The following is a 22186-nucleotide window of genomic DNA, read 5'->3' on the forward strand; positions in this document are numbered from 1 at the left end:
GCTGAAAAAAATGCGTCATATATGCTTTCAAGAACAAATAGAACATTGAAAAATCCTCTAATCTTAAGTTGCAGGTTTTGAAACTATTACGAGATCTTCTGTTATCGATGTTACGAAGATAAAGGAGTGAGGTTCAAAGGCAGCTCACAAGAAATAGATAAGACACTTTTTCTCGGGTTTCCCCAACTCACAAAACGTAAGTGTGGAAAAAAATATGACACTTCTGCTTTCTAGAATGAATAATGTAAAGAAAAATGTAGACACTAAAGCAAAACCTATTACTGATTGTACTACATGCCAGAGATAGCAAAAGGTTAAAGAAGGGAAATAAATGCAAGTAATATAAAGTAGATAGACAAGACTATTTTCAGTTTCATTACAAAAGACTTTTTTAATTTAAAATATGGACAAAGAAAAGGAAATCTTCATCGGAAGTCAAAAGGTGCCTCTGTGATAACTACAACAGGAAAAGACCTTCCGCCCACTGTCTGATATGAATATTATATGACGTGTCCTGGAGCTAAGTATAGGAAGCGAAAAGTGAGAAATACACCGATGACTAGCTGCCCCAGTGAGAGGGAACAGTTTGCATGTCATAATGTGGAAATGTAACTCTCCCTCAGTTTTCTCATACTTGCAAATACGCAAAAGTGCCCGAATCGTACAACGGTAAGCAAAATAACAGCGAAGCAATGTAAACGAAGGCAGAATTTTAAATGTAAAAAATTTTGTCGCGCGGGAAAGTCTGTCATTATCGAAACTTCCTGCATCACCTTTTCAGCTAGTTTACTGGAGGCCTGAATCATACGACAGACGAAGCGGTGGTGGCGCCGCCAGGGGAGGGGTTGGAAACTTTACTGTGTCATGACGAAATGGCGCGTAATAGTACTTATTATTTTTTTTGCAATATATTCCGTCAACAGGACTTTCATATATTTTTTCTTTTTACAATACGTACTAATAACACTAACCATAACCCCTATCATTTACAGACAGACACCTAGATGCAGAGTAAGGAAATATAACAGCAGGCACTCGGCGCACAGAGAAAAAGGATACTGAAAAAAAAAAAAAATAACTAGCATTTTTCAATACTTGCTTAATATTCTCGTTACTCACGATGCAAATATTACGATGTAGAGTCACTAATGAAAAAAAGTGGGCACGTTGTACTTAGTGGAAAGATACTGAAAATTTAGGAAACCCGTTTAATATTTTTTAACAACGATCTAATAATTTTGAAAACCATCTAAACTTTTGTAAAACTATTTAATAATTTTGTAAAACTATTTAATAATTTTGAAAACCATCTAAAATTAAGGAAAACCATCCACTAACTTTGGATAATCATTCAGTAATCTTGAACCCCCCCTAAAATTAAGGAAAACCATCCACTAATTTTGGAAAATCATTTAATAATTTTGAAAACCCTCTAAAGTTAAGGAAAACCATATACTAATTTTGAAAATCCTTTTAATTACTTTTAAACTCGTCTAAAATCATACAAAACCATCTAATAATTTTGAAAATCATCTAAATTTTGAAAAGCATTATAAAATTATGGAAAGCAATTAAAAATATTCTATACTGACCAAACTATCTATCTCGCTCATATGAAGAATGCAAACCATACATGTCTTGACCTTTGAACACGAGTAGAAAGAAATGGGAGTTTTAACACATTTTTTTTAAGGCAAACAAATAAAACAAACAAACCTTCATTCGTAGTCTTAACAACCATTCATTCATGCAGAAAAAGTTGAACGCAATTCTATGACAAAAAACAAGCAACCAACAATTTATTCGTAGCAATTAAAGAACAAGGAACCGTGTACTCAAAGCCATCCACAACCACCCACTCACGCAGAAATAAAAGTTTAATACAATCATATGCCAAACCAAAACAACAGCAAGCAATCAAGTACTTCCACAGCCCTTCACAACCCACCCACTCACACGTCATCGCAGTACAAATCCAAGATAACAACCATTTCCCAAGGTTACCCAATCGTTCACATTTCAGGGTTTTGTTTGAGGATTACCGAGCGGCTCATATCTTATCCGGAAGTAGTGTAATCTCTGCGCAATGTGACGCCTCCTTATCGACGGTTTAGGGTCTGATATATATACTAGGAGGGGCCAGGCGAAACGATCAGTAGCACAAGAGAAGCACCGTCTATCGGAACGCTCACTGTCATTCACCTTAAACTACGTACATCTGCAGCGAAAAGTAAGTGCATACGTGTGTGTCTGTCTGTGTGTATGTGCTTTACGTGTGCACTCCACCACGTAGGAAAAAACAACTAAAACAGGTATTTTTTCTGTTTACATGTGTTAAAATTACTCATTTTTTGGAGGAAACCGAAAAAAAAAAAAAAAGACAAGTCCGCTGTATTTCTTCTCACTTTACACTTTTTTTCTATAATAAAGCTAACTAGACCACGTATCCTTATGAAAAAATGTTTGAATTACGCGAAAACGCCTTTTTTTTTTTCGCCACACAACCCTCGCTTACTGCGGCAGCTACTTTCCCTGTATCCTCCCCACGCAGGAAAGAATACATTGTGGACACTCGCCACACTCTACAACGATACCGTCTTCATCACACAAAGCCTGCATTTAAACCTAAGGCATTGTTTGCGTGTCTGTGGTTTTGCACACGAAGATACCCAGCCAAGCAGAACATACCGCAATGCAAAGACCTGCTGTTATGCACGTCATGATCGTCATCCCGGTTATGTTCTCTGTTGAAAATATTACCATCGCCACTATATACAAAGTGTCCGTATACTTTTACACGGATACCTAACCAAACGGATATACCACAACATGAAGTCTCATTATTAACTTTATATTACATGCATTCTCTGTTCACTCGCTTCATATTATCAACCTCGCTGTGATGGGGAGGCAGTGGCCGAGTGGTGACCCCGATGACTTAGGTTCGAGTCCCACCGATGTACACTGACAATTTTCCACCATCGTCGAGTGGCGGAAGATTACCCACAAACTGCCCAGACCTTCAATCAACCCTAACTTCAGCGACTTAGTTCAAGTGGAGAACCGAGGGCAGCATGGACCAAACAAGAGTCATTCATCAAGGCAACCACTATAAATAAAATTCGCCTGCCCCCCTAACGGACTGGGGTCGTCCAAGAGAGCCTACCGGCGCCATAGCCAGCACTTAAAAAAAAGGACGTTGGTTACACGGATTTAAACAGTTTTCAAAAGTGTCTGGTGAAGGTGCGTAGAGGCGGTTGAGGTGTCCTGTAATTGGGTGGATCAGTGTTTTCAATCTTTTCTTACTGCGACCCAGTTAAGCATTATACTACCACGACCTATTTCACAACCTCTTAACAGTACGTACCAGGGGCTGCGTCTCTCGGCCTCTGCTATTCAGTTAACTTTTTGAGACGTGGCTACTCGGTGAATATCCTAAATCGTTAAATGGGCGTTTGGGTGGCGTACTGAGCCAGCCACTTTTGTTCTTTGCCTTATCTTTTGGATTGGTTAGGCATGGATGAGTACATAAAATATTTGATAACAATGGCGATATTTTTTTTTTATACTACTACCACTACTACTATAGCACTATCCTACTACTTCTCCTACTACTACTTCTACAAATACTTAATACTACTACCACCACCACTACCACCACCACCACCACCACTACTACTACTACAACTACTACTACTACTATTACTACTACTACTACCAATGATAATAATAACAATAATAATAGTAATAATAGGTATAACGCCAACAACACTACTACTTATGTGTCAAGCGTTTACGGTAAATGACAGGAAGCCACAGCCAGTCAGGAAGAGGACGACAATATAATAACTGACCACAACACATCCGCGTGACTGACAGGAATCCGTGCCAAGGTTGTCCTACGCCTAGTTAGTCCACACCTGGCGCTTGACGATCGGCGGGACACTAGGGGTCGTATTCAAAATCATTTCGTCGCCCAAGAACACATATTTGACAAGGCTTTCGCAGGAGTTGTGGGCATTTCCAGGAGTAGTTTCATGACCCTGGTGTTAGTTTGACCCTTCTTCTGTGCCATGAACCTAAGGAAACACTCATTAGAACTCGACTGACCTCCTTTTTAACCTTAAGAAATTGTTAATGTGTGAAGCGATAGTGTCTTATAATACCAACCTAGGAACCTTATGCCCCTAATCCATTGTCTCAAACCACAATTTTTCCTATTTCTGTATTATGTGGTAGCTCTGTTTACTAGTTTAATCCGTCACTATACCTCTATATACATACGTGTTTTTGCTTTTTCTAGCATGATAGATTCTGCTGCCGACTGTAATGACAATAATGTTAATGGTAATAATGACACTACTACTACTACTACTACTACTACTACTACTACTAATGATAATAATAATAACAAAAACTATGAAAACACTAATAATAACGATGATAATACCAATAATGATAATGATAAAAATATAAGAAATCGTAAAAACAATAGAAAAGAAATAGAAGCAAAAGAGGAAATAAATGACAAAGAAGAAGAAGGGGAGGAAAATACGCAGTTTAGATTCGTCACCAAAGCACATGCAATCCCCGAGGCTTATTAAAAGAGTCACTTCACGCACAAACAGGAAGACGCACGCCGATAACCTGAGACTGCGTGGAAAACAAGGGATCGCTGGCCTTACACTAGTCCCCCTTAGCATGAGGTGGCGGGTGGCGCAGAAAACGTCTTATCGGTGGCCTGAAGATTTACTCGGATCATTCAAAGCCGGATATAAAGATGATCAGGAATTCCCTTTGATAATATAACCAGTTGCTGAGTCGACATTCCACGAGTCGTGTTTAGCGTGTAAGAATTCGTGTAGTCATGGAATTATGGTTTATCTAAATTTTTATAGTAATTTGGTTTGTTTTCATCTCTCCGCCTTCTTACAATGCTCAGTTAAATTAGTAATCCGTACTTTCAATATTGTGCATTCGATTATTCTTATTACCTAGCTTTTTTACTATATTATTATTATTATTATTATTATTATTATTATTATTATTATTATTGGTTATTTCTTTATTTATTGCACAGATTTCACTATACAATTACAGATAGTGTCCTGCGCCGCCTAAGTGTTACCTCACAATATCACATATTTTCTAGTTTAGTGTGAAGGCAACACAAACCGCCTCGACTCTCTTCTCGTAACGTTATTAGGTGGTTACTTTTTTTTCCATGAAGCAACTGGAGCTGTTGACTGTAAACCCTTAACAATTATAGACCACTCTCCTATGCTCCAGGATGCGTGAGCCTGGAACTATCTGCAACATATAGGCTACTCTTTTTGTGCAGATGATAACTCTATAGTTCGGTACGTCAGGGAAAAAAAATAATAGGCGGCGGAACGGTTTTAGATTTAAAAAAAAAACTTCGGCCTCTGTTTCCATTATGGGACGAATATTTTATAAAGCTGTAGAGCTCATATGGAGAATTTTAATGTTTTAATGTCTTCAATTATATATTTTGTTTTGACTCATAAAACCTAAAGATATCTTGCAATGCAAAACTAAAAACTAAGAACTAAGAACCGATTGGTGGTTGTGGATGCCAAGGTGAACCTCCGTTGCCGGAACCCTTCATGCTCACAGAGCCCCCGAACAAAGGTTCATATCATGCTATCTCAGAGGCTAGAAGCTGCCGGCTCTGCATCAAGTTGGCGTGAGATTACGAGTATCTGCATGTAACATGTTAATCACGTCGCTGTCAGTTTTATGTTTGGTTACTCTGGGTCTTCTGTCAAAGGAGAAATATGCAGCTATTTTATTTTTATTTTTTTCCCCCAAGAAAGAAGGTGAAAAAAATAAGCAATAAAATAAGAAGCAGTAAAATTTATAAGCGGTAAAATTTATTCAACTTAACAATGATACTGAAATTTTCCTTGGGGCTTAACGTAACAAAACAACGCTATGCTATGACGGATACGACAAAAGTATATACAAGATAACTGAATTCCTGCGGGTGATGTATCAGATTGTTCTCTGTCGTAGATTTAAGAAGTTCTTTCAAGGTTTGGCATCCCCCTTGCCAAGCCTCCGAGGCCCCCCGGGTGTCACGACCCATCAGGTGGGAACCCTTGCCGTATGGCCTCGGGGGCGTGCGTGCTGCGTGGCATCTGAGGTTGGACGGAACACAATGAGCGACACTACTCCATTCAGAACCTTCCTTTGTGTGGGTGTTTGTCATGAAAACTAGGGCGGGCACAGAGGTCTTCAGAGACTGTGAAGATCACGCTCAGAGCACAAGAATAGGCGTAAAAAGGGACGCCTCACTGCCTCTCTCTTCTCGGCACGACAAGGAAACTCTGTGAGCCGTGCTTCCCGTAGACTCGGGGCTTCAAGGGCTGATGAATAACTCTTGGGGGAGGAGGGGAGAAGCGGAATTTTTCAGTAGTGACCTTATTTTCTAGGCGGCACAGTTTGAGTTTACGCAATACCTTCACGCCCTCGCTGCCTGAAGCTCCTGATAACACTACTGACGGTGTGTAGCTCCCTCGGCCAGTATTTATTTACCTGTCTGTCGGAGGTGGCGGCCCTATATACGAGCAGAGTTCTCCAACCCAGTAGCTACCGACTCGGAGCCCGTACTTTGAAGAACCCTACGCAAAGCAATAGTAAAATGTTATTAAAGCGTGTACGTAACTGGATAAGGTTTGAGGATGCCATAATATCATAAATCCATCCTCGTGGACGGCTACTGATTTTATTTCTTTTACAATGTGGCGATCTGATTTCGTAGACTATGTACATAAACCAACTGCGAATTGTGCGGATTCTTCTTTTTTTTTTTACATTGATATGAACTGCTGATTTTTGCTGACCAACTGCAAAATATGATCAATTATATGTAGCCTTTATGCGAAGGGATGATGATAATAATAATAATAATAATAATAATAATAATAATAATAATAATAATAATAATAATAATAATAATAATAATAATAATAATAATAATAATAATAATAATAGTAATAATAATAATAATAATAATAATAATAATAATAATAATAATAATGATAATGATAATAATAATAATAATAATAATAATAATAATAATAATAATAATAATAATAATAATAATAATAATAATAATAATAATAATAATAATAATAATAATAATAATAATAATATAATATTCGCTCTAAAGCATATACATATTAAAATGCGAAAAATGTAAAACATATAACACTACATAATACTAATTGGTAGTGATACCGAAGTTAATGAATTCATTATAACCTTGTATATAATATGCATGCGTAGAGCCCATCTGTGCAAATTCTTTACGGACGGAAGGCCCAGCCATTCACGTCGCACAGACCCTCACACAGGCAGGGCTCTGTTTGGCTGCTCCCCTACTCTCGTTACTGTGCACGGTGTCAGAGGAGTGCACCCTGACCGTTCATCTCGTGCCCGGTGAGTGCCAGGGATGAGTCAATACACCTGGGCAGCCCAAGAAGTCTCCAGGGATGTCGCTGTGTCAGACCCTGAGTAGGTTCAAGGAAGCCGCCCGCCCCCTGCACTCCTCAACAGCGTACGTATTGCCAAGGACTGTGAGTCTGGTAAGGTTCGTGGGTGTCAACCAAGGATACATTATGAACAGTCTCCTTGATGTCACCTTTATCCTTCTCGTTCACTGATACAGTTTACATACCGCGAAATCAATTAATTTTTAGCTGCCAGATAACAAGGATATAAAACTTTCATCATGCAGCCGTGTGGTCTTTCATTTCCTGAGCTGCATTCGCCACAGCCAAGTTTGTCAACAGATGGTGTCAACATTTTCCAGTAATTTCACTTTTCAGCGATCCTCAAAAGGCATGGTTATTTCCTTCTTCCTGCGATTTCACTTTTGACCACTCTCTTAATTAGCAGCTGCAGCCTTGTGCTTTAATTCCCCCTCAAGAGCGATGAGCAGTGCAATACTCCCTCGCCATACCAAGCAAATTTAGCCCAGTTTTATGAGGGTCTGCGAAACGTCTGGGAGCCCTCGCCGCCGTGTATCCTACGAGCAAGCCTTCCCTGTCTGCTCTTGGTGCCCTAGCCTCTAATTAACACAAATGTCACGCCAAATTAATCTTTCAACACGCAAGAATTATGACTTGATTAACTAACAACCGTGTAGGCGCAGAAACCCACCACCACAAGCAATTGACTTTTTGGGATAAATTTTAACAAAACGGAAGAAGGACGCAGTGGGTCAGAGAAAGTTGCCATGAATCGGGAAGCCTGTTTAATTAAAAGATAGAAATAATTGCCGGGTGCGAGAGGCGGGGAAGGGCGAACTGTGGTTGTCTCCGTCAGGCCAGGACCAAAGAGGCGAGCAACAAGGCCGAGGGTGAGGAAGGGAGGTGGGGGAGGGCGCGTGGGTGGAGAACGGCGGGGAGGAGGGAGAGTGAGTGGGCGGAGGGCGGCGAGGGCGTGAGGACGAGGCCGCGGGATCGTCGTGGGGGGACAGCGGCGGGGTTAGAGGTGAATCATGGCCCTAAACAGCGATGATCATGAGGCCACAAAGGATCATGTGTGCCTAGAATCCTTCCCTAACACTTTACTTTTCCTTCCTCTGCCTAGAATCCTTCCCTAACACTTTACTTTTCCATCCTCTGCCTAGAATCCTTCCCTAACACTTTACTTTTCCTTCCTCTGCCTAGAATCCTTCCCTAACACTTTACTTTTCCATCCTCTGCCTAGAATCCTTCCCTAACACTTTACTTTTTTATCCTCTGCCTAGAATCCCTCCCTAACACTTTACTTTCCCTTCCTCTGCCTAGAATCCCTCCCTAACACTTTACTTTTCCATCCTCTGCCTAGAATCCTTCCCTAACACTTTACTTTCCCTTCCTCTGCCTAGAATCCCTCCCTAACACTTTACTTTCCCTTCCTCTGCCTAGAATCCTTCCCTAACACTTTACTTTTCCCATCCTCTGCCTAGAATACTTCCCTAACACTTTACTTTTCCATCCTCTGCCTAGAATCCTTCCCTAACACTTTACTTTTCCTTCCTCTGTCTAGAATACTTCCCTAACACTTTACTTTCCCATCCTCTGCCTAGAATCCTTCCCTAACACTTTACTTTTCCCATCCTCCGCCTAGAATCCTTCCCTAACACTTTACTTTTCCATCCTCTGCCTAGAATCCTTCCCTAACACTTTACTTTTCCATCCTCTGCCTAGAATCCTTCCCTAACACATTTCTTTTTCCATCCTCTGCCTAGAATCCTTCCCTAACACTTTACTTTTCCATCCTCTGCCTAGAATCCTTCCCTAACACTTTACTTTTCCATCCTCTGCCTAGAATCCCTCCCTAACACTTTACTTTCCCTTCCTCTGCCTAGAATCCTTCCCTAACACTTTACTTTTCCATCCTCTGCCTAGAATCCTTCCCTAACACATTTCTTTTTCCATCCTCTGCCTAGAATCCTTCCCTAACACTACTTTTTTTTATCCTCTGCCTAGAATCCCTCCCTAACACTTTACTTTCCTTTCCTTTGCCTAGAATCCCTCCCTAACACTTTACTTTTCCCATCCTCTGCCTAGAATACTTCCCTAACACTTTACTTTTCCATCCTCTGCCTAGAATCCTTCCCTAACACTTTACTTTTCCATCCTCTGCCTAGAATCCTTCCCTAACACTTTACTTTTCCATCCTCTGCCTAGAATCCTTCCCTAACACTTTACTTTTCCATCCTCTGCCTAGAATCCTTCCCTAACACTTTACTTTTCCATCCTCTGCCTAGAATCCCTCCCTAACACTTTACTTTCCTTTCCTTTGCCTAGAATCCCTCCCTAACACTTTACATTTCCCATCCTCTGCCTAGAATCCTTCCATAAAACAATACTTTTCCATCCTGTCTAGAATCCTTCCACTATTAAATTCCTTTGCCATTGTATACATATTGAGGTGAAGCAAGGTAGATTTGGATTTTGTCAGGTGCATGGAGAATCATCAGTCATGGGTAAGAACATGCAAGGATAATATATTCTTTTGTTTATAACGATGAACTGAACATGAAGCCCCAGATGCCAGACGTGCGGAAAACCAACTATCCTCATATGACCCTTCACACATTTATTTTTTTCCCCGTGTAGTTAAAAAGTGAGGAGAAGCATGTTGTCTCTCTTTTTATCTACTTATACATCGCAGGACAGATCTCATAAGTACCGATATCTACCCATCTTCCTTCTTCCCAATACGCAGCTCTTTTACCGTAGAATGTGAGGTAAAGCATGTTACGTTTTTTTTTTTTTTTTTTACATGTTTTTCTTTTAACTCGAAGCAGAATAGGACAAAGCGATCATACGTGTCGATATCCAACTATTTTCCTCCTCCCTTTTGCGACTTTCTTTTCCCGTGTGGACAGAATGTGAGGTACAGCAAGTCACGTCTTTTTTGCTTACTTAACAATTTTTAACCTGAGGCAGAACAAGATGTAGCGATCATACGTGCCGATATCCAAGCATCTTCCTTCTTCCCAGCACGCAGTTCTTTTCCCGTGGAGGCAGAACGTGAGGGAAAGGAAGTCACGTCTTTTTATTTACTTGTCTATTTTTAACCCAAAGCAGAGCAGTGGCAAAACATCGCAGGACATAGAGATTATACGTGATAATGTCCAACCATCCTCCTTTTCATTACGCAGTTCTTTTCCCGCGGGGCTAGATCGTGAGGCAAAGCAAGTCACGTTTTCTCTTTACCCGAAGCTGAAGGGAGACTAAACAATGCAGGCTACACTGATTAAGCTCCGGGGGTGAAGTGGAAAGCCCCGCCTCGGCCTCGTGGTGGTGGCTGTAGAGTTGTAAACAAAGAGCTCCTGTGAGAGTTGCCTCCACGGGTTATGAAAGTCAAATTAATCTGCTCTGGTTTGGTGTCATCTTCCTCGTTGTTGCGGGTGAACTTAAGGATGTCAAGGTTTCGGAGGCGTCTGTGCGTGTGTGTATATATTAAGCTCATGATCCTAGGTTGGCGGTTTGAATGGACAGGGTGGCCGCGGACCGAGTGGCCAGCCGCATCATTCCCACCCACCCCGCCTCTTCCTTGGTCCCGCCGTCTTCCCGCCCGAGACATCAGTACCTTCTGTGTTAGTGTGTGAGTGAGGGGAAAGCCACGCCGCTCGCAAGCCCCCGACGCTGAACAGGGATAAAAAAAAGTGTTTGGTAACTAAGTAAACGCATATATAAGCCACTAAAGGGAAAGGAAACCGAAAGAAATGGGGAATTTGTGGTAGCGCGTTGTTAGTCTTCCGCGGTTATGTTCTGCTGTTGGCGGACGTGACATCATGGACGTACATGGACGTTAGAGGGAGAAGCAGCAACAGGCGGCGATGGCGGCGGCGGCGGCGGCAAGCAGAAGGAAGGGCAAGGACAACGAGAGAGAGAGAGAGAGAGAGAGAGAGAGAGAGAGAGAGAGAGAGAGAGAGAGAGAGAGAGAGAGAGAGAGAGAAAGTACATTATGATTGTTATTTCGTATAGATTTTCTTCATAAACAAAAAAAAAGATAGATAAATAGATAGGTAGATAGATAGATAGATAAATAAATGGATGGATGGGTAGATAGAGATAGATAGATAGATAGATAAAGACAGATATATAGATAGATAGATTGGAAGAGAGAGAGAGAGAGAGAGAGAGAGAGAGAGAGAGAGAGAGAGAGAGAGAGAGAGAGAGAGAGAGAGAGAGAAAATGAGCGTCAAGGGCATTATGATGATGATGGTGATGTCGATACAGATGATAATTTGCTGTAAAGATTCCTCCCAATGCTGAAGCGAACGTGTCGGAGCGCTCGGGGATGCCAACAAGATCGGAGTCATTGATGTGGTGGGCTGGAGGTGGCGAGGAAGCCGTGATCAAAGTAAAGGCGGGTATCCGTGCGTTCTGAATCAATGAGGCGTGCAGGGAGTGGGGCCTGGTAAAGGATTAACGAAGGAGGTGAAAGTTGTGGCGGCGAATAGTGATGAAGGGATGATGGGAACCGCCGCGTACCTCCCGACGGGTGGCGCGGCGGACTGACCGGATGATTGACCCAAGTGTCTGACTAGCGGCCTGTCTGACGGATTGACTCGCCAACTGGGGGACTGGCTGACTGACATACTGACTAGCTGACGGATTGACTGACTGACTTACTAGCTGACTGTTTGACTGACCGATTTGCTGGCGGACTAACTGATTGGCTCACTTGCTGACTGACCAGCTGACTATGAAACAGGCTGACTATTTATTTATTGACTAAATGAGTAGCTGGCTAACTGACTGACTGACTGACTGACTAAATCTATGTAAAACTGGCTGACTGACTGCCTGACTGTCTAAATGGAAAACTGGCTGACTGACTGGCTGGCTAGCTGACAAGCTGACTGACTGAGAGGCTGACTGGCAGGCTAACTGGTTGACTGACTGGCTGAGTGACTGACTAATTGACTAAGTGACTAACAGACTGATAGACTAGCTGACTTAGTGGCTGAGTAGCTGGCTGACTGGCTCGCTGATTGATTGATTGGCTGACTAAGTGACCAGTTGACGGAATACTTAACTGACTAATTGGCTGACTGACTGACTGACCGCCTGACCCACTGGCTGACTGACTCGCCGGTGAAGCAGGAAGCCTACCGTCGTTAAAATGGTTCACGGAAGCGACCAACCACATTCAGAGAGAGGAAAAAAGAGTAAAAGTAGTTTGAAGGAGAGAAGGATTTGAGGGCAGGGAGGAAACATGAGGAAAGAACGGAAGTACGCTGTAAACTATGAGAACTGTGTAAGGAAGCGAAGGAGGGAGGGAGGAAGGAAGGAAGGAAGGAAGGAGGCAGGAGGTGATGAAAGGAGGAGAAAGGGGAAGAAAGAAAACTATGAGAACTGTAGAAGGAAGATAAAGGAGGAATGAAGGAAGGAATGAAGTAGGAAGTGAAGAAGGAAAGGAGATAAGAAAGGAACGAAGAATTAAACGAGGGAAGAAAAAGATGAAGCACAGGAGGAGAAAAATGGAGGGAAGGAATGAATGACGAAAGGAAGGAAGGACACGAGGGAGGAGGAAAAGAAGAGAAAAAAGAAAGGATGGAGAGAAAGGAGGAAGGTATGACATGAAGGAAATTGATAAGTAAGAAAGGAACGACGAAAGAGAGAAAAAGAAGCAAGCAAATAAGGAAGTGTGTGAAGTAAGATATGAGGAAAAGGAAGGAAGTGGTTGAGAGAAAAGAGGACAATGAAGAAGAAAATGGTGGGAACATTCTTCGCCTCATCAAAGGAAGGCCAGAGTGAGGCCGAGAAAGTGGAACAAAAACACTTGGAAATCACTGCGCAGCGGAAATGGAATGAGGACCGTGAGAAACAGTGACGAGGAAGTGGATAGATTGAAAAAACAACAAAAAAAACAACAAAAAATAAAAACCGAAAGGAAGCGGACAGAGTAAAGTTTGAAAAAAGAAAAGAAGTGGACGGTTAAAATAAAATAAAGAAAGGAAGTGGACAGAGTATCTAAGGAATGAAAAAAAGGAAAGGAAGTGGACGGTTAAAATAAAATAAAGAAAGGAAGTGGATAGACAAAAAAGTGAAGACCCACATAAAAAAAAGAAAGTGGAAAGACTGAAATAAAGAAGAAATTGATGACTGAATGTAGAAAAGAAACCCTAATCAATTGTATGTTCACTAAATATTCACACGTTCATCACTGCGTTGTTTTGATATAATAGTTCCGTGCATTAGATTTTACACAACGAAGAATATTTATACAACTTTTACGTGGTGTTCTTTTATCAACTTTCATCAATTATAAACGCGTTCAAAATTCGATAATATACCTAAAACTCCTTCTCGTTAGCCTCCCTTTACTCCTCCTCTTTCCCTTCCCTTCTTCTTTCCTTTTCCCTTTCCCTTCTTCTTCCTCTCCTTTCCCTTCCCCCTCTTCCTTACACTTTCTCCTTCGCTTCCTCCTTCCTCTCCCCCTTTCGTTCTTCCTCCTCTCCTCTCCCTTCCCCCATTCCCTTACTCTTTTACCTTCACTTCCTCCTTCCCCTTTCCCTTCCATTCTCCTACGAGCCTAAGAAGGAACGAACTTAATTAGGGATGGCCAGAATAGAGAATAGATACCAAAATAGACAATAGAGACCAGAATATAATCAGTCGTGGAACATGATCGCGATGACTCTGGGGTGAGCTTCCATTACTAAGACAATCAGAAACCACGATCAGAACCTTTAAATAAGCCTCGAGTTCATAAAGGCTGACAGGAATGGGGATGCCTCAATTGGCCGACCGCGTCCACAGGTATGAAGGTGTTGAGTGTGCAGTTAGTGGTGATGTTGTAGTGAGTTGTGTTAGTGTTGTAGTGAATAGTGTTAGTGAGTTTATTTTTACAGTAAAGGAAGCAGCTCAAGGGCAAAAATAATAAAAACAAACAAACAGAAAAGCCCGCTCGCACTGCCCCTATGGGCTCGTTCACACTACAAGCAGAGCAGGGCAGAGCAGAGCAGAGCGGACCGGAGCGGCGCGGTTAGGTGTTCACATGTAAGCAGAGCAGGGCGACCTGCACAAGAATCATTCGCAGGCAACAGCCCGATAAATTCTTCGTTGTTTATCTGGAAGGATGATGAAAAAATGTAACGATTTACAAAGGAACATGGAATTTCGTTGTTAAAGCCAAGTCCCATGGCTGTGTGGGTCACTGATGATTGGGTATAGGATTAGAATATCACCAAATTAGCTTTTCTAAGCATACGGCTATTATATATTGTTAAAATGTACCTCAACTATGCACAATCTGGTCAGTTTTTGTAATTTTGGCGTCAGCAATAAAAACTCACCTATATAGATGGCTTCTTGGCCATGTTGATTGAAGGGTGGAGCCGTGGAGAACCGCTAGCGAGCAGCAAAAAATACGACCAAATTTCCAGAATGCGCCGCTCCGCTCCGCGGTGCGCCGCTCTGCTTACGGTGTGAACACCTGAGCGTCTGTACATTCAAAACTATGTCCAAATTAATGCCGCTACTAACCGCTCTGCTCTGCTCTGCTCTGCTCTGCTTGTAGTGAAAACGAACCCTATAAAGAAATTGGATCATGGTCAAGAGTATTGGGAGGGGGGGACATTAGCGCAAGATTTTTGAAACGTCGTGTTAGCATTTATCAACACTTACGTGGCTATTTTGGCTTTTTGATTTTCTTTTAGGGACGAAGTTAGTTAGAAGTGTTGGATTTTCACAGAGTTAAGTCAACACATTACAAACACAGTCGTAAAAAGCGATATAAAAAAATCAACAAAACCAACTAATCACGCCTTGAAAACCATTAAAAAAAGACACATCAGCCACATTACTATTGATGAAGGCAAGTACAACGTTTAAAAAAATCAGGCGTAGGTTTGAGAAAGAAGTTAAAAATGGAAATATCACTGAGGTATGACGAGGAGGAGGAGGAGGAGGAGCAGGAGGAGGAGGAAGGAAAGAACGGGAAGGAGAAGGACGAGGCAGCGATGATGGTTGTCTGACTGATGTTTAACGATGTGTGAAGAGGAGGAGGAGCAAGTTGATCAGCGTGTGAAGACTGAATTATCGTTAAAGCCCGAGGTCATTGCTTAAGTAGGAATAATTTAAGGTAAATATCACTGCTTATAGTGTTTTGGAGGGCTCATTTGTACATCCCGTGGACATCCATCCGTTATCGCCTTGAGTGATTACCCGGTGACACGCGTGCATCCACAAACAGGGCCGGCCTAATAAGACCCGCGGCACAGGCACAACCCAGGCACGTAGCGGGTTGAATCTCTGTCAGCGCAGGCCGGTGCACATGTGTCATTTTAATCAACCATTGTCGCCTCTGATGTAATAAAAAAAACAAAGGACATTGGACCACAAATACGTTATGAAATTTTAAGTGGCTGATATACTACAACACAAAAAATACCTGTTAGATCTGTCATTTTAATCAACCATTGTCGCCTCTGATGTAATAAAAAACAAAGGACATAGGACCATAAATACGTTATGAAATATTAAGTGGCTGATATACAACACAAAAAATACCTGTTAGATCTGTCATTTTAATTAACCATTGTCGCCTTGGATATGATAAAAACAAAGAACAAAGATGAAGAAATACGTTATGAAATTTTAAGTGGCTGCTACAAAAAAAAAAAAAAATATTAGACTTGCGTTCAATCTTAAATTTTCATACGCAGTCAGTGTTTGAAGGTATAGAGGTCATTTTAATCGATTGTGAACTTTTGAGAGGAAGACAAGAAACAAGAGTGCAAAAAGGTTATAACAAATCTCTTCAATGATTGTTAGACTGTGTTAGATTTATGTGCATGTGTTAAACCTTAAACCTCTATCATCTGTATCCCTTTGATAATGAAGAACAAAAGAACAGAAAACACAAATCATAATATTCTTCCATAATGATGTTACTGGCGCTACACCTTCAAGACACCTATACCAACCTTCTCTTAAACCTCAAAACCTAATCATCTGGAGACTCTTGATAACTCCGAACAAAAGAACGGAGATCACATAAATATAAATCATACCATTCATCTATATCACTGCCACACATCAGACATATCCATTGCACCCTCTTATTAAACCTCAAAACTTTAATCCTGGGCAGCTCTGGATAATGAGAAGCAATTTATCTCCCCCATTTAAGTCCTACGATCAAACTAATAAAAGGCTCGCTATAAAAGTCTTCTATGTCATTACGCTATAAAAAGTGACCGACCCGCTTCCTACTTCCGGGTGCGCTTCATAACGAACGCCGGACACGAACACGCTTTAACGTCGAGGGAAGGGCACCGCTCTGAAACCCTTCCGTCATGTCCCTTCAATAACCTTCCCTTGCATGCCCCTCCCCTCTCTATCCCTTCCATTTCATTCCCTCTCCTCATCTCCCTTCCCCCTCTTCCTTTTCCTCTTCTCTTTTCCTTTCCCCTTTTCCTTTTCCTCTTCTCTTTCCCTTTCTCCTTCCTCTTTCCTCTTCTCTTTTCCTTCCCTTGCCCCTCCCCTCTCTCTATCCCTTCCATTCCATTCCCTCTCCTCATCTCCCTTCCCTCTTTTCCTTTTCCTTTCTCTTTTCTCTTTCCTCTTCTCTTTTCCTTTCCTTTTTACGCTTTCTCGCTCTCTTCCTCTTCATCTTTCTCCTCCCATCCCCTTTCCGTTTCTTCTCTCCCCTTCTCTTTTCCTTCCCTCCTATTTTCTTTTCTCTTCCCCTTTCATTTTATCCCCCTTTTCTTATCATTCCTCTTACTCTCCCTTCTACTCCCTTCATCCCTTTTCCCCATTCCCCTTATTTTCACCTCTTCACTCTTACCCTTCCTTTCCCACTCTCTCCTGTCTTCCCAATCTCCTCATATCCTCCTTCCCCTTTCCCTCCTGTCCCTTCCCCGCTTCCACTTTCCCTTTCCTACTCAACCCCTTCCCTCTCCTTCGTCATCCCAACCCACTCACCTCTCGACACGCTCTGACTCAACACACCACCACCACCACTACCCCTCCCTCTCTCCTCTCCTCTATCCACCCCTCTCCCCATCTGTCCCAATGACCTCACAGCACCACCAACGTTATGCTCTACTGAGGCTCTTGTCCCGGGCCAGAGGGCGGAGGGCTGCGTAACAATTGGACCACAAATCTCCCATAGACGTCACCACTGATTAATCGACCGCGCCGGGCTGGTTTGCTAATGGTGGGGTGGGATGAGGTATTGGCGCTCTGTATGGTGTGGTGGGTGATCAGAGGGAGAGAGAGAGGTGTGTGCAGGTAGGTGGGGTCGCTGGGTGGATCTTTTTTTCTTTTTTTCTTTCATTGCCTTTTTGTTGTAGTTGTTTTTGTTTTTGTTTTTGTTGTTGTTGTTTCTTCTTCCTTTTTTCTCTTTTTTTTTTCCTTTTCTTTTTTTTCCTTCATTTTTCTCTTTTCTCCTTCCACTTATTCATTTTCATCTTGTTGCTAGGTATTTGCTACTACTACTACCACTACTACTACTACTACTATTTCTACTACTACATTTACCTCTACTTCTACTACTACTACTACTACTACTGCTACTACTACTATTTCTACTACTACATTTACCTCTACTTCTACTACTACTACTACTACTACTACTACTACTACTACTACTACTACTACTACTTCTACTACTACATTTACCTCTACTTCTACTACTACTACCACTACTACTACTGCTACTATCACTACCATACTACTGCTTTTCCTTCTACTTCTTCTTCTTCTTCGTCTCCCCCGTCCTCCTCTTCCTCCTCCCAAACCCTTCATCCCTTCCTCTACATATTTTCCCTTCTGCTTTCTCCTATCCAACTCTCCATTCCTTCCTCTTCATATTTTCCCCCTTTACTTCCTCCTCCTCATCATCATGCACATCCTCCTCTTCCTTACCGCAACACATCCCACGTTTCCGCCTACCCCTCATGAACAGCTAGGCGGGTTAGCAACTGAGCACCTAGAGCGTGAAAACTGACATAATAACACGTTGGCTTCGGTACCTATCTGGAGCGAGGCTGAATAAGTTAGCAAGGTTGGAGGTGGGCGGGAGGAGGAAGGGGGCGGCGGGAGGGACAGAGAGGAGCGAGAAGGAGAGGAGGAGGATCGGAGGAAGGACATGAAGGGAGAGAGTGAGAGGGGATTGGCTGAGTGGAGGTAAAGTGGGAGGGGCTGAGGGAGGAAGGGATGGAGAGAGTGGGAGGATGAAGAGAGGAAGGGAGGGAAGGTGGGATGTTGAGGAAGAGGAGTTGATGGTGTTACTTTCTTTGGGTGAATTAGTCTCCCTCCCCATGAGTGAATGAGTGTGATGCAGTGAGTGAGAGAGTGAGTCAATACGAGTCTTTTCGATAACTTCATAAACTCAGTCTTTGGAGTATTAAAAAGCATCATTACCTCATGTTTTGAAATTCTCTCTAAAAACGCAAAAAAGAGAAAAAAAGTGATGTAATGAAAAAAATATCACGTGCATCAAATGAGATATATAGAAAAAAATAAACAATAAATTTCCTGGAGTTTCAAGGTAGCCTACAACGTCTCATGTGGTATTAAAACAAACAAACAAACAAACGTGAATGTATTGTGTTGTATTGTATTGTGCTGTGTGGTGTTGAGTGGTGGTGATCCGAGCAAGACGGAGAGAACAACAGGAAGCATACGACGATTGAACTCCATTATCATCACCCTCCCTCCCTCCCTCCTCCCCATCCTCCCTCCCTCCTTCCGGCGACGACAATAACAAAGACGACAACGAGAAGAGAATCACATAACGCAGTGAAAAAGGTGTCGATCGAAGCAAGACGAATTAAACGACACCATTGGACGACAAGCGGAAGAAGTTATTTAAATACTAACATCCTACCATTTAATGACGACAACAGAGGTGACAGCTAAAAGAAGTCCTATAACGCAGTGAAAAAGTAGTGATCGAAGCAAGACGAATTAAACGACACCATTGGATGAGAAGCGGAAGAAGTTATTTAAATACTAACATCCTACCATTTAATGACGACAACAAAGGTGACAGCTAAAAGAAGTCCTATAACGCAGTGAAAAAGTAGTGATGGAAGCAAGACGAATTAAACGATATTATAGTGAAACCAAATTGTCGAGTCCGTTTTGGCGTTGGCTCCGGCGGGTCCATTTCTCCCCTCTGCTCTGCCACACAGTCCCAACACCTATTTTTCCTTTCATATGTTACCTATAGCTTACATATGAGAGGAAGAGATAGGTGTTGGGACTGTGGCAAAGCAGAGGGGAGGAAAGGACCCGCGGGAGCCGACGCCAGACCGGCCTCGACATATTGGAAGACTTATAGTGCATGACAAGCGGAAGTATTTAATCATCAATCTCTTACGACCTAATTACCATAACAAGGAGGACAGCCAGAAGAAAATTTAATCATATATCGTAATAACAAGTGTTGATCGAGGCAAGGCAAATTAAATGACCCCAATGCATGAGAATCTAAAGAACGCGTTTCATTATCAATCTCTTTCGACCTAATGACAACACTGAGAACAGCCAGAAAAAAAATTAATCATATATCGTAATAACAAGTGTTGATCGAGGCAAGGCAAACTAAATGACCCCAATGCATGAGAATCTAAAGAACGCGTTTCATTATCAATCTCTTTCGACCTAATGACAACACTGAGAACAGCCAGAATTTTTTTTAATCATATATCGTAATAACAAGTGTTGATCGAGGCAAGGGAAATTAAATGACCCCAAATGCATGAGAATCTAAAGAACGCGTTTCATTATCAACCTCTTTCGACCTAATGACAACACTGAGAACAGCAAGAAAAAGAAAAAAAATCCTATAACGTAATGATAATGACGAGCTGAACGACACAAGTGCATGATAGTCAGAAGAACTTATTTGGTATCAACTTCTTTCGATCTGATGACAAGACAGAACAGCTGAAATACCTCCGGGAAGAAATCAAGACCAACACATTCGTATAATTACTCTTATTATCAACGTATCTAAAGGGGAGTCGCCAGAGTACATCATAACAAGGAAGAACTTAAGGCCAAGGCACTCTTAATTACTCCTATTATCTCCGTATTCAAGGGAGAGTCACAGGAGTACATTATAATAGGCAAAAATAAAGTGCCACAACGTTTTTACCCTTGTGACTATAGAGGAAGAGAAATACTAAAATACGTCACAAGAGGCCATAACATAAGGTCACGCCATTTGTAATTCCTCGTGGTGCTCCCAAATATTCGAGGAAGGAACTCCATAATACCACACGTTTATACTTCTGTCACCATAATAGAGAGAGAAAAACTGGAATACACAACAAGGCCCAGTGCCACACCATAAGGCCACAGCGTTTTTAATTCCTCGTGTTGTTCCCTATTCGAGGAAGGAACTCCATACTACCACGTTTTTATCTTTGTCACCATAATGGAAGGAGAGAAAAACTGGAATACATCACAACAGGACACGACATAAGGCCACACCGTTCGTAATTCCTCGCGTCGCCCCCAAATTTTCGAGGAAGGAACTTCGTAATGCCAACAAACTGGAGGGGGACATAAAAACTAAAATACACCACATTGACCACAACATAAGGCCACAGCGTATGTAATTCCTCGTGCCGTCCCAAATATTCGAGGAAGGAACTCCGCAAACCACAGAGGGCGGCATAAAACCTTGTGGGGGGCGGGGGAGGGAGTGGGTCGGGCTGGCTGCTGAGTTTCCGGGCGGAGGCCAGCGGAGCTCCGAGGGGCGGGCCGCTGCCTCGCTCAGTGACACTCAGTTTCCCGCGCCGGGTCTCAGGAGGCAGTCAGTGGCTCACCAGCGACTCCCAGCCACGAGCCCTTTGGTCACGCGTGCTTGTCCCAGCGGCGCTTCTTCCTGCCTCAGCTGACACAGATAACCGAGACCAAGACCGAGACCACCTCATATGCAGACGCCAAACGAACATACGCACGCACCACAAACCTTTGTCGGAAAAATGACATAAAAGCAAAACACGTGTGGAAACTTCAATGCTACTTCAACAAGACGGAAAACAGCCAGAAAAATAAGAAATGAATAAAGAAAGAGATACATAGAGATACATAGTTATTTACAGAGGCTTCTAACAAGGAGTGAAAGCCGTTTTTAGGCGAGTCACAGCGCCGAAGAAGCATTATTATTAACAGTGAAGTGAAGTGCAGTGAAGTGAAGTGAAGAGAAGTAAAGTGTCCGCGGCGCCGCAATGTGTGTCAAGGTAGGTCACCGTCGAGGGGTCACTCTGGTCCCTGGTGCCCCCGCTGCTGCTGATACTCCCCCACACACTTGTTCCTGTCACTGCGATCCGCGGGGGAGGACCAGAAGGAGGAGGAGGAGGAGGAGGAGAAGGAGAAAACGAGGAGAGGGAGGAGGAATGATAACGGAAGGAGAGGAGAGAAGTGGAAGATGGAGGAGAAGGAGGAGGAGGAGAAGAGGGAGGCATAATCAGGCAAGGGAAGAAGAAGGGTGAGAAAGAACATAAATGGAAGAATTGATAAGGAGGAAGCAGGAGTAAAAGGAGGAACAGGAGCAGGAGACAAAGAAGAAAGTGAGGTAGGAGGGAAAGAGGAGGAGGAGGAGGAGAAGAAAATGAATTAATAAGAAGAATGACGAAATTGACACAGAGGAGAAGGAGAAGAATTAAGAGACGGAAAGGATA

General features: G+C 42.4%; 1 protein-coding gene across 6 annotated transcripts in view; it reads left to right on the plus strand.

Annotated features, from left to right (window-relative positions):
* The first annotated feature begins 2126 nt into the window (after positions 1-2126).
* The window catches only part of LOC126998870 (uncharacterized), a 62066-nt gene continuing 42006 nt past the window's right edge, over positions 2127-22186 (plus strand). Inside the window, exon 1 of one of the 6 annotated variants that reach the window (XM_050861061.1) lies at positions 2127-2230. The gene's annotated coding sequence lies outside the window, so the exon portion shown is untranslated. Of the gene's footprint in view, positions 2231-10998; positions 11199-21271; positions 21746-22186 lie in introns of those variants that run through there. The other 5 variants (XM_050861054.1, XM_050861055.1, XM_050861053.1 and 2 more) reach the window with 5 other exon arrangements.

Source organism: Eriocheir sinensis, chromosome 15, assembly GCF_024679095.1.
Source record: "Eriocheir sinensis breed Jianghai 21 chromosome 15, ASM2467909v1, whole genome shotgun sequence".
NCBI lineage: Eukaryota > Metazoa > Arthropoda > Malacostraca > Decapoda > Varunidae > Eriocheir > Eriocheir sinensis.